The following is a 9456-nucleotide window of genomic DNA, read 5'->3' on the forward strand; positions in this document are numbered from 1 at the left end:
AGTGATGGCGCAGCTATAGCAATATTTGCACTTAGAGTATTTCCACTGAATATCAGTTTGCTCTGGTCAGACATTTAAGAGAATAGTTCCAGCTTTGTAAACCCCTTTCATTTAGTGCTGGGCAGTTCCTACCTTCCTGTTTTCAAAAGATTCCTCTTTGACCCACATATAGCAAAAACAGAAAAAAGACTTTAGTCGGAGCTGCAGCACACGGTTTGCTTGGCTTGCTAAAGATACACCAAGAAATGGGATATGGACAAAACGGCCATGACCTCAGACATGACTGCACACTAAAAGGAAGGAATCTTTCTCCATAACAGACTGTTGAACACAGGGATCACAACATATTTATGTGTAATGGTTTGCAGAGGTGGTCAACTCACACGGTGGCAAAGTAATTGCTGTCATATTTCTCCAGCGACTGAAACATGGCAATAAGAATTTACTGGCTATAGGCTCCGTGTGTGTCTCTGTGTAAACGATGGTGGTGGATGGTGGCGCAAACACATGGATCAGATGACTTAATGTTCCAAATGAAGAGCAAAATAGAATCGTTGTTTTGTGTTGAAATACAATTATTGTGTTAATGTAGCTTCGATTCACCAGTTGTGTACCAGTACAGTGCAATAGGTTTACTTAAAACAATACTAAGTGGAAAAATGAAGAAATAATTGTGTAGGTCAGACACGTTGCTGTATACAGATGCCCCAGATGTTCACGTCAGGAAACACACTGCACATATGGATGAGTGTGTTTCTGCTTTTATGTTGTGGTCCAGAATTCATTTAAAGTTCAATTGTACTCCTCTATGAAATCTAACAAAACTGAATAATGACTGAGCATTTGGCGCTGGGGGTGATAAACCAGCTGGTTGACAGTGACAGGTCGTCTATTAAATACCCATTCGCTTTCTGTGCCAATGAAACATTTGAAAGCTGGAGTTGCGGCAGGAGAGAACAAAAAAAAGCGAAGGCCACGAGGCTTTGGAGTAGATTTTACAGTAAGGTGAGGTTTACGGTGATGCCGCCACAGAAGTGCTTTTCATTACAGGATGACGGCAGCCACTTAGGTTCTGTCTCAACCTGCTTTGCTAATTCACACAGGAGGAAGATCTGTCTGCGGCGGATTTCCTTGAAGAACAATAATGTTCTGCCGAAAACAGGTCAATAATCATCTTATGTGACACAAAAACCAACAAAAGCGAAAATTTCTTGTGTGAAACCGGCAATTCAGTGATGTAACTGCTTTAAGGACAGTAAAAGAAGCACAGCTCACACACACACAGACACATATATATATATATATACTGTACATATATATATATATATATATATATATATATATATATACGAAACATGGAAACCTTCTGAGTATTAAGTTACAGTATTGTCACTCAAACCCTCTCATCAGAGAACCTCAGCGGTCCCACGCTCAGCTCCGGGGTCTCCTGATGCTAAGGAAATGGAAATACGTGTAATCAGGATTCAACACATGAGGTCTCTGTGATATAAATTCAGGACCACAGAGGTGACTGAATAATAACATTAATGAAATTTTTTGCATTGACTAAAAGTCAGAGTTCTCCTTCATTAATTTTGCACAGAGCAGCATAAAATCTCTGCTTCTCAGTCTGTCCCCCCCCCCCCCCCCACACACCCCCTCGCATTGGGCTGTTTGTGATCAGCTGTAACCGTGTCCTGGTGCGATGTCAGCGTCGCGTGAGTGAATGCTCATCATCAGGTAAATAAGGACACATAAGTGCAATCAATGCCTTTGAAAGTAAAACCTTGAACACGCTCAAATTGCCACTGGCGACACGCGGCATTGTCGCTAATCCTTTCACATCCACTGGCTTTGTGTTTTCCATCAGCCAGAGCATAGAGTTAAATAAATAATATCCTTATCTGTCATTCTCCTTTTTTGCCATTTTCTTTCATGACATTGTTTGAATAAAGATTTGATTCCCTTATTGCTCACGCTGTACAGTACATACATGCACTTTAAAACACACGAGCTGGACTATACTGTAGCAGCACTGAGTGAATAATACAGAGGTCTCTCTCTCTGTTAGAAGCAAACCTTTCTATTTCTATGAGGGACACAAGATTTCTGTTCAAACCTCAGACCTTCTTATTTGACCATGAATAGGGTTTTGCTCTGGAGCCTTGGATTGTTATTGTACAGGATGGTCTGATTCCTGTTAAAGGCCTGGAACCCAAGTGGGGACATCTCTCCTTTAAATCAGCTTCGGGATCTCATAGACGCCGTTGATTTCCTTGTAGGCCTTTGTGCTCTTAAGAAGTGATCACCCTCTCTCAATGCCCCCGTGGATTAAACGGGGCAGGCTGGTTCACTCCTTTCTCACTCGACTTCACAACGAGTCTACCTTTGTTGCCAATAAAGGACTAACTGGAAAAGAATGAAGCGACGGTGGAATCAATCTGCTGGAAGCCTCCCCACAGTTTTCTCATCATCCCGTGCGTCGTGTGTCATCTTGGATTGTAGCACCAAAAAAAGCTGAACTCAGTATGAGGGGTGATTTTTCAGCTATTCAATGATCAGAGAGAGCGGAGCGTGAAAGGGCTTCGGCAGAGGTTCCAGATAAGTTTTGTTTAGGAGTTAAGTGGCGTGTGTAGTTATTGTTGTGGAGCCAAATAACTGCAACAATGTCTCTATTTAAGCTACATGTACAGGAAAATATTATACTGTGAAGATAAAAGTTTGTTCCATCCTTGCCCACAGCCATTTTCAGTTTGTACCATAAATATGACTTCTTACACAGAGTCCAGTCAAAGTTATTGTTGTTTATGGCTGAACCTAATTATAAGATAAAATATGTTAATTGGCTGTTGTATGATTAAAATGTTTAGATATCCAAATATAACCCAAATACAAAATAACTAAACGCCTGTTTCATCAGCCATGACGTGCATTTCACAGTAAATAATTGTTTCACAGTCACGTAACCAGTAAACATGTTTAATGAAGGGTTTTTAAACAGCGCTCGTAGATTTTAACAAAATTAACAATGTTGATCGTGACGTTACCATGATACATGCACAGAAATAAAAGATAACTGTGTGTGCAAAAGTATACATTTGTTATATCCATTTATAATTTGATCACCATGATATAAATATGAACAGCTTTTATGCTAATCAATAATAATCCATGTGGTATTTCTCTATGGCTACTGTGAAACACTATAGCCTTTCCTTTGGTCTGCCTGGTTCTGCTGTGCGACTGCTCCATATCAGGGGATGAAGCTGTCTGTTCAGGTGATTGACACAAGCCCACATTAAGAGGTGGTTTTGGAAATTAGTCCGTGGAGACCCTTCGGAGCGGCGCAGGAGAAGGAAGGCTGTCTCTGAGAGGAGCGGCGCCTTTTAACCCCACTCATTGGTATGCCGATGCGCGAGTGGCAAGCTGCTCTCTAAATGGCTGAGGCATCGTGGTCGGGAGCCCCTCGACACGTTCCCGCGCAGACGGACCCCGTGGAGAGCTGCCAACAATATGCAGCCCAGAATCCTCAAATTACAATGGGCCCAATTAATAATCACATAGTTAGTTCATATTTCATATCTTATAGAGAGCTCAGCAGAACAGAGTGTTCAGTCTAATACTGATAGCTCCTTTTTCCTATCCTTGACCACGTCTTACCACAACACTGTGAACTTTTTGTCTTCTTTTCTTCCGAATGCTTGAATCCGGGAGGTTTTTAATGAGGTGGCAGGTTGGCTGGTCCTTCTCTCGTGCAATTTTAGCTCACGATTATGGGCAGATGTGAAAAAATACATAATAACAGAGGCACTGAGGGACAGTCATGAAATTTGAATGAGTCTATCTTTGAGGGCTGCACCAATAAATGATGCCATATAATGATGCAATGCTTTTGACAGTCTTTGACCAGTTAAGTCCTTTCCACACAAAGAACAGTCATTAGTGAATATTTCCAGTTGTGTAAATGTGGACATATTCAATTTGTTTACTCATCTGTGAGCGCACCTCAGCTTCTACCTGGAAATATTTAACAAGGTGTTTCAATTCACAGCAGCTCTTGTAAGCAAGCGCTGTACATCTATCAGCCAATATCATGGCATTCACGGCTTGTATTCAGCACTTTGTTGCATTAAATCTCATGCTACAGCACCAGTGAGCCTCTCTCTGTGTAAGTGATGAACAATTTTCCCATTTTGACATGTTCATTTAAAGTTGTTAATCGGATTAAATATGCAAAGCGGCTTCCCGGGGGCTCCCTTTGAAATGCAAATACGGGGCGCAAACAAAGGTGGAGTGGCTATAGGTTCTGATGCAGCAGAATCACAGAGGTGTAATACTGTTCATGGCTCATTAAAATATGAAAGACGCGCGCTGTGTTCCCTCGTCCTTTTATTAATGAACTGGCTGTGATTTGGGGCTTACGCTATGAGAGTTGACATTTTTTTTAGAGTTTCATTCAGATCACTCGAGTTCCAATTAAAGCTAAAGCCATTTTAGCCTGTCTGTCTGTCTGTCTGTCTGTCTGTCTGTCTGTCTGTCTGTCTGTCTGTCTGTCTGTCTGTCTGTCCGTCTGTCAACTCTACTTTGTATTATAAAGGGTAGATCTTAAACTGTACGTGTGCTGCTGAGAAGCATTTGAAATCAGGTGGGAGGTTGGTGGGAGGTTTTAAGTGATTGTATAAAGGCAATTTATGAAAAGTGCCCTATTATGTGTTCTGCATTATATTAACCTGTTATTACTTGTATAATTTCTATATATGTGTGCATAAGTTGCATTAGAGGGAATAAATACTATAAGTGAAATCCTTTTTGTGTGGAGTAGAATCAGCTCCGCTGTAGGATTTGTATTCATTTCTTGTTTGAATTCTGGTTTTGATAATATCAGTGTAATTAGTGAGTCTTTTTTGCCAATTCATATTTTTCAACAGCTGTGTATCATTTTTGTGGCTCATCAATAGAAGTCTGAATCAATCATAGGATGTAGTTAGAATGAGCTGGGTGTCAGTATTTGTACTGAAATATCTACAGCATTAACAAAAAAAACAGGAAATAACATTAAATCTTTTAAATGTTTGCAATGTTAATAGCAGAAAGATTGTGGAAAAGAAATGACTTATTGCATCACACCTCAAAGTCTGTTTGCAGGTGTTGCAGAATGTAAAAAAAAAACATTGTGTCCAGAGGGAGTTGCTTGGGATCTGAAAAATCGACTCAAGCGATGTCACTGGAGATAGTTTGGGCCGAAGACTGCATTAGGTTAGAAATGAAAAATAAATAAAAAAATAAAGTGTGGTGAAGTGTAGTTAGGAAGGAGGTGAGCTCACCAGACCTCTGCAGCCTGCTCCTCAACTGTTTCAAGCCACTGCCTGGAGGCTGCATTGGCCAGCGCCGATGTAGCCGTGCACACACACACACACACACACACACACACACACACACACACACACACACACACACACACACACACACACACACACACACACACACACACACACACACACACACACGTGCTGTACGCAGTAGGTCAATGTAGGCCGCCTGCAAAACTCTCTCTTTTCCTCCGCATGCCTCAGTTCTCCTGCCTGGTCTGTGTACAGTCTGTGAGGGGCTGCTGTGATTTGTGAGCTGCGCGCCTTTAAAATGTTCTACCAGTATCTCCTCATGCATTGTGTTTTAGTTTGCAAAGCGAACACCCGCTCTGACCCGACTTCGTGCAGACCGTGAGCTGGTGATCCGCTGGTCCTCAGCTGGACGATCCAGGTAGAATCTCAACTCGGCACCAGGCCGGTGTTGGTTCAGGATAAAGAAAAAATGACAAAATCCGAGCATGGAAAGAAAACGTAGCGCCAATGTGGGTATTTCTGCAACTGATCAGATGCAGACAGATGCACAGATTGCTATTATGTTGCATAAAAGGAGTGGTGTGAGTGTGGTGACTGGTAAAACACTCCTAAAGCGGGGTAACACACCACAGGCCACAGTAACTGTCCGGTCCAGACACACGCTGAGCCATTTGGACCGGTACCGTACATGTGCCACTGGTCAGCGAAAACTTTGTTGACGATTTGCACCTCGCTCTCATGTCCACACATTTCCAATTTCAGCAGGGAAATTGGGATTCCTGAGTGTCTGAAGTACCATTTCTGACTCTACAGAGTGGAAAATAGGATTCAGATCCCATTCAACACCTCTTCATTAACTAACCTCCGAATGCCAGCCACAAAAAGTGCTCGTATCAAAGAACTTTGATAACTGTGTTTCCGCGCTTCTTAAAAACATTTTGGGGGGTATTTCACAGGTGTTTTAATACTTCGTAAAAAGGTGCACGGGAAGCACTAGAGGAGTCAAGTTTTGTGTAATTGTTCATTGTGCTGCTGCAGTGAGTGGTAAATGCAATTTGGTTTAAACACAGTAACCCTGACCAGTCCCTCCAGAGAGGTGTTTCAGCTCCCTGTGTGTACAACCACTTAACCAGACTCACAGATATCAGCCACCCCTGACTTTACTGCCAATCCACATTCGACACCCACTGTAGTCCCCATTAAAATTTTCCAGGTCAAAAATTTAAAAGGCAGTTAAAGAAATGTTCTTTTTCATTACATGTGACAAAAACTGAGTAGGTCAGCCTGTGGCATAAAGCCGCAGTAATTACACCCTCACGCTTTGATAAAGTGTGACTGCAAATCAATGTAAGTCTAATTAATCAATATTTTAATTATTGGACCTTTTAATGAGCGTTTTGCTGAATTCCCCTGGATCTTGTTGCCATATTGCTCTCCTCTGTCATCATTAGCAGGAACACTGAGGTCTTACTGCTGAATGCATAGTGACATCAAAGATCTTTAATTCTTGGCTTTCTTGCTGCTGATGCTTCAGCAAGCCAAGAATTAAATCTCTTTCTAGATGACTTGGTCCTTTGGATTTGAGTCGCAGGCAGTCGTCTGTATCTCCTGTTTCAAATTAGCACCTACTAATTACAGTTTTTGTATTTGTACCAACTCATGCCATGCAACTACATGTTTCATTAAGAAGGAAATGTATTTTATAATATGATAATAATAATCCTTAATTACATTGGGACTCAAACTAATACTTAATAGTTAAATAGTGACTAGGTCTTTCCAGTTTACATAAACTAAACATTTTCCTTTTTTCTATATGGACAATTAAAACATTTTTATAACTCAACACTACTGTCCCTTAGTTTTTTTTCCAGCCAAAATCTGCAAATTTGGCTTTTGTAACAACAAAAAACAAAGTCACTTCTGTGTTTTAGCTCAGAGGTAAAACTCTTGAACGAGTGACAGACAACAACAGGTAATCTGGGGAGCGGGGGCCGCGACTCTGTCAGCTCGTCATTACGCCTGTTCTCACTCTCATAATTTTGAGCAGCAGTATCATAACAGCTTTTCTCATGTCGGCTATCGAGGTGGTCGAAGGGTACGATTTACAGCGATTAGTCTCTCACAGCAGCGTCTACTGCACGTGCGTCTGTGAAACCAAGGACAGAAATACACCACAGGATGAGAAATTCATATGCACAGCATTGTGTTGAAAGCCAAGGTCTGATTTGTGCAAGAGCTGCTGTCTTTGCTACATTCTACACGCTTTAGTTCATACTAATTGGGCTAAATATGATTTTTACAACAATTTAGACGTCAAAACACCAACTAATGTGTTTTCTTTGCTTTCTAGAACCATCTGTCTTTGTTGTGCCTGTTCAATTACTGTATGTCTGACGTCCTTTACATCCGGTTGGTCACCTGGTCACTACAGTACTAATCACTTTCAACTAAAATTCATTAAAAGTTTTTTTTGTTTATAACTTTTGTGAAAAAGAAGTGAAAGGTGTTGTTGTTGTAATGTATGCAAACGATCCTCAATGTGCATTTTGGGTTTAGAACTTCATATACTGTATGTAACAACCCCATTTCTCCTGCTTCGACCTGAGCAAAGGCTGGAACACCCGGTGACAAAGCCCCACGTTGGTCTAAAGGGGACATGAGCTGTACAACACGCTGCAGACTCTGGCTTTAGCGTTTCACAGCTTAATGTCTGCATCGCACACCGAGCTGTTTGTGCACGTCTGCAGTACAACGCCGCTGAAGTAGACGTAGTAATAAAGTTGGAAGGAAAAATGTCAGCAATCATCTGTGAAGTGCAACAAACAGATGGAGCGAGACTGTTTGAGCTCATACTTTGTGTGTGTGTGTTACATATTTGTGAGTGTAAGTGTTTTTTTTCAACAAGCAAAACACGGCGCTGTTACAGTACATAGCAATAACCACCTCCTTCACTTGTAAAGGGTTTTAGAGACATCTACGTGTGTGTGTGTGTGTGTGTGTGTGTGTGTGTGTGTGTGTGTGTGTGTGTGTGTGTGTGCGGGGGGGGGGGGGGGGGGGATTCATATTAGCAGAGCTATGAAGTGGAAGAACAAGCAAGGTTAATGAGCAAGAGTAGACGGAGCAGCGCTGACAGTGGAGAGAGGAGGAGACAAAGAGAGGAGAACGGGGAATGTCTTCATTTCTGATGGTTTGAACACAGAAAACAACTGGTGAAAAACCAGAACTCGCCGATTTACCTGCCGCTGCCGAAACGAGCCTAACGCTCAGGCGTGTACTGTAAAACATGCAGGGAAATTTTAATATCAGCTCATCTGCAGGGTGCCCCTCGCTAAATGAGACCGTGCAACTCAGCGGCGTGCGGCCAGTAAGTGTCAGGCTACATCTTAACCAGCACCAGCAACCAGCAAAAAAAGAAAAAAAAGCTGTGTGGAGCTCGTCTCCGCTGAAGCAGAACTAAAATGTGGAAATAATCAGCTAGTAGGGAACATGAGAAATTCTCCAGAAAACACTTTAACGCCACTGGAGCCCAAAGCTCCTCAAGATTGGATTCAGGTACCTAATCCCAGGTGGCAGTTGCCTCCCCTCCCCCTCTCTTTTCTTTCATACGGTGGAGCAGAGCAGCCATGGGGTGTGAAAGGCCGCGGAGAGACTGTTGTGGCTGACACCTGCTGGGCTCTATAAATATATATATAAAACAGCAGAGCTGCCATTGTTGGTTTGCACTGTGGTTCTGGGATCCTGGGCCACGCTGGTGCCTCCTTTAATGCAGGCTGAAGGCTTGTGCCGTCGCCGCGCCATTAGATAAGCAGGGCATCCAAATGACTCAACACGATGATGTCACAAAGGGGCTAAAACCTAAACCCGGATATTTTATATTATATTTGTTTCAATTTCCAGTATTTACTGTATGCAATTCATGATCGGTTAAAAGTATATTTTTAAGTATTTATGTTGCTTTTATATATAACAACACCTGAAAACTAGTCTTTACACAAAAAAGAACACTTAATGCCTTTAAGTCCAAACATATGTCGTATTTTACTGCTCAGCGGCAACAGGTGCACACAGTAAGATCCTTAATGATACATGAGCTAATGGCTTGTTTCTCTGC

The sequence above is a fragment of the Betta splendens genome, chromosome 21, assembly GCF_900634795.4.
Source record: "Betta splendens chromosome 21, fBetSpl5.4, whole genome shotgun sequence".
Classification (NCBI taxonomy): domain Eukaryota; kingdom Metazoa; phylum Chordata; class Actinopteri; order Anabantiformes; family Osphronemidae; genus Betta; species Betta splendens.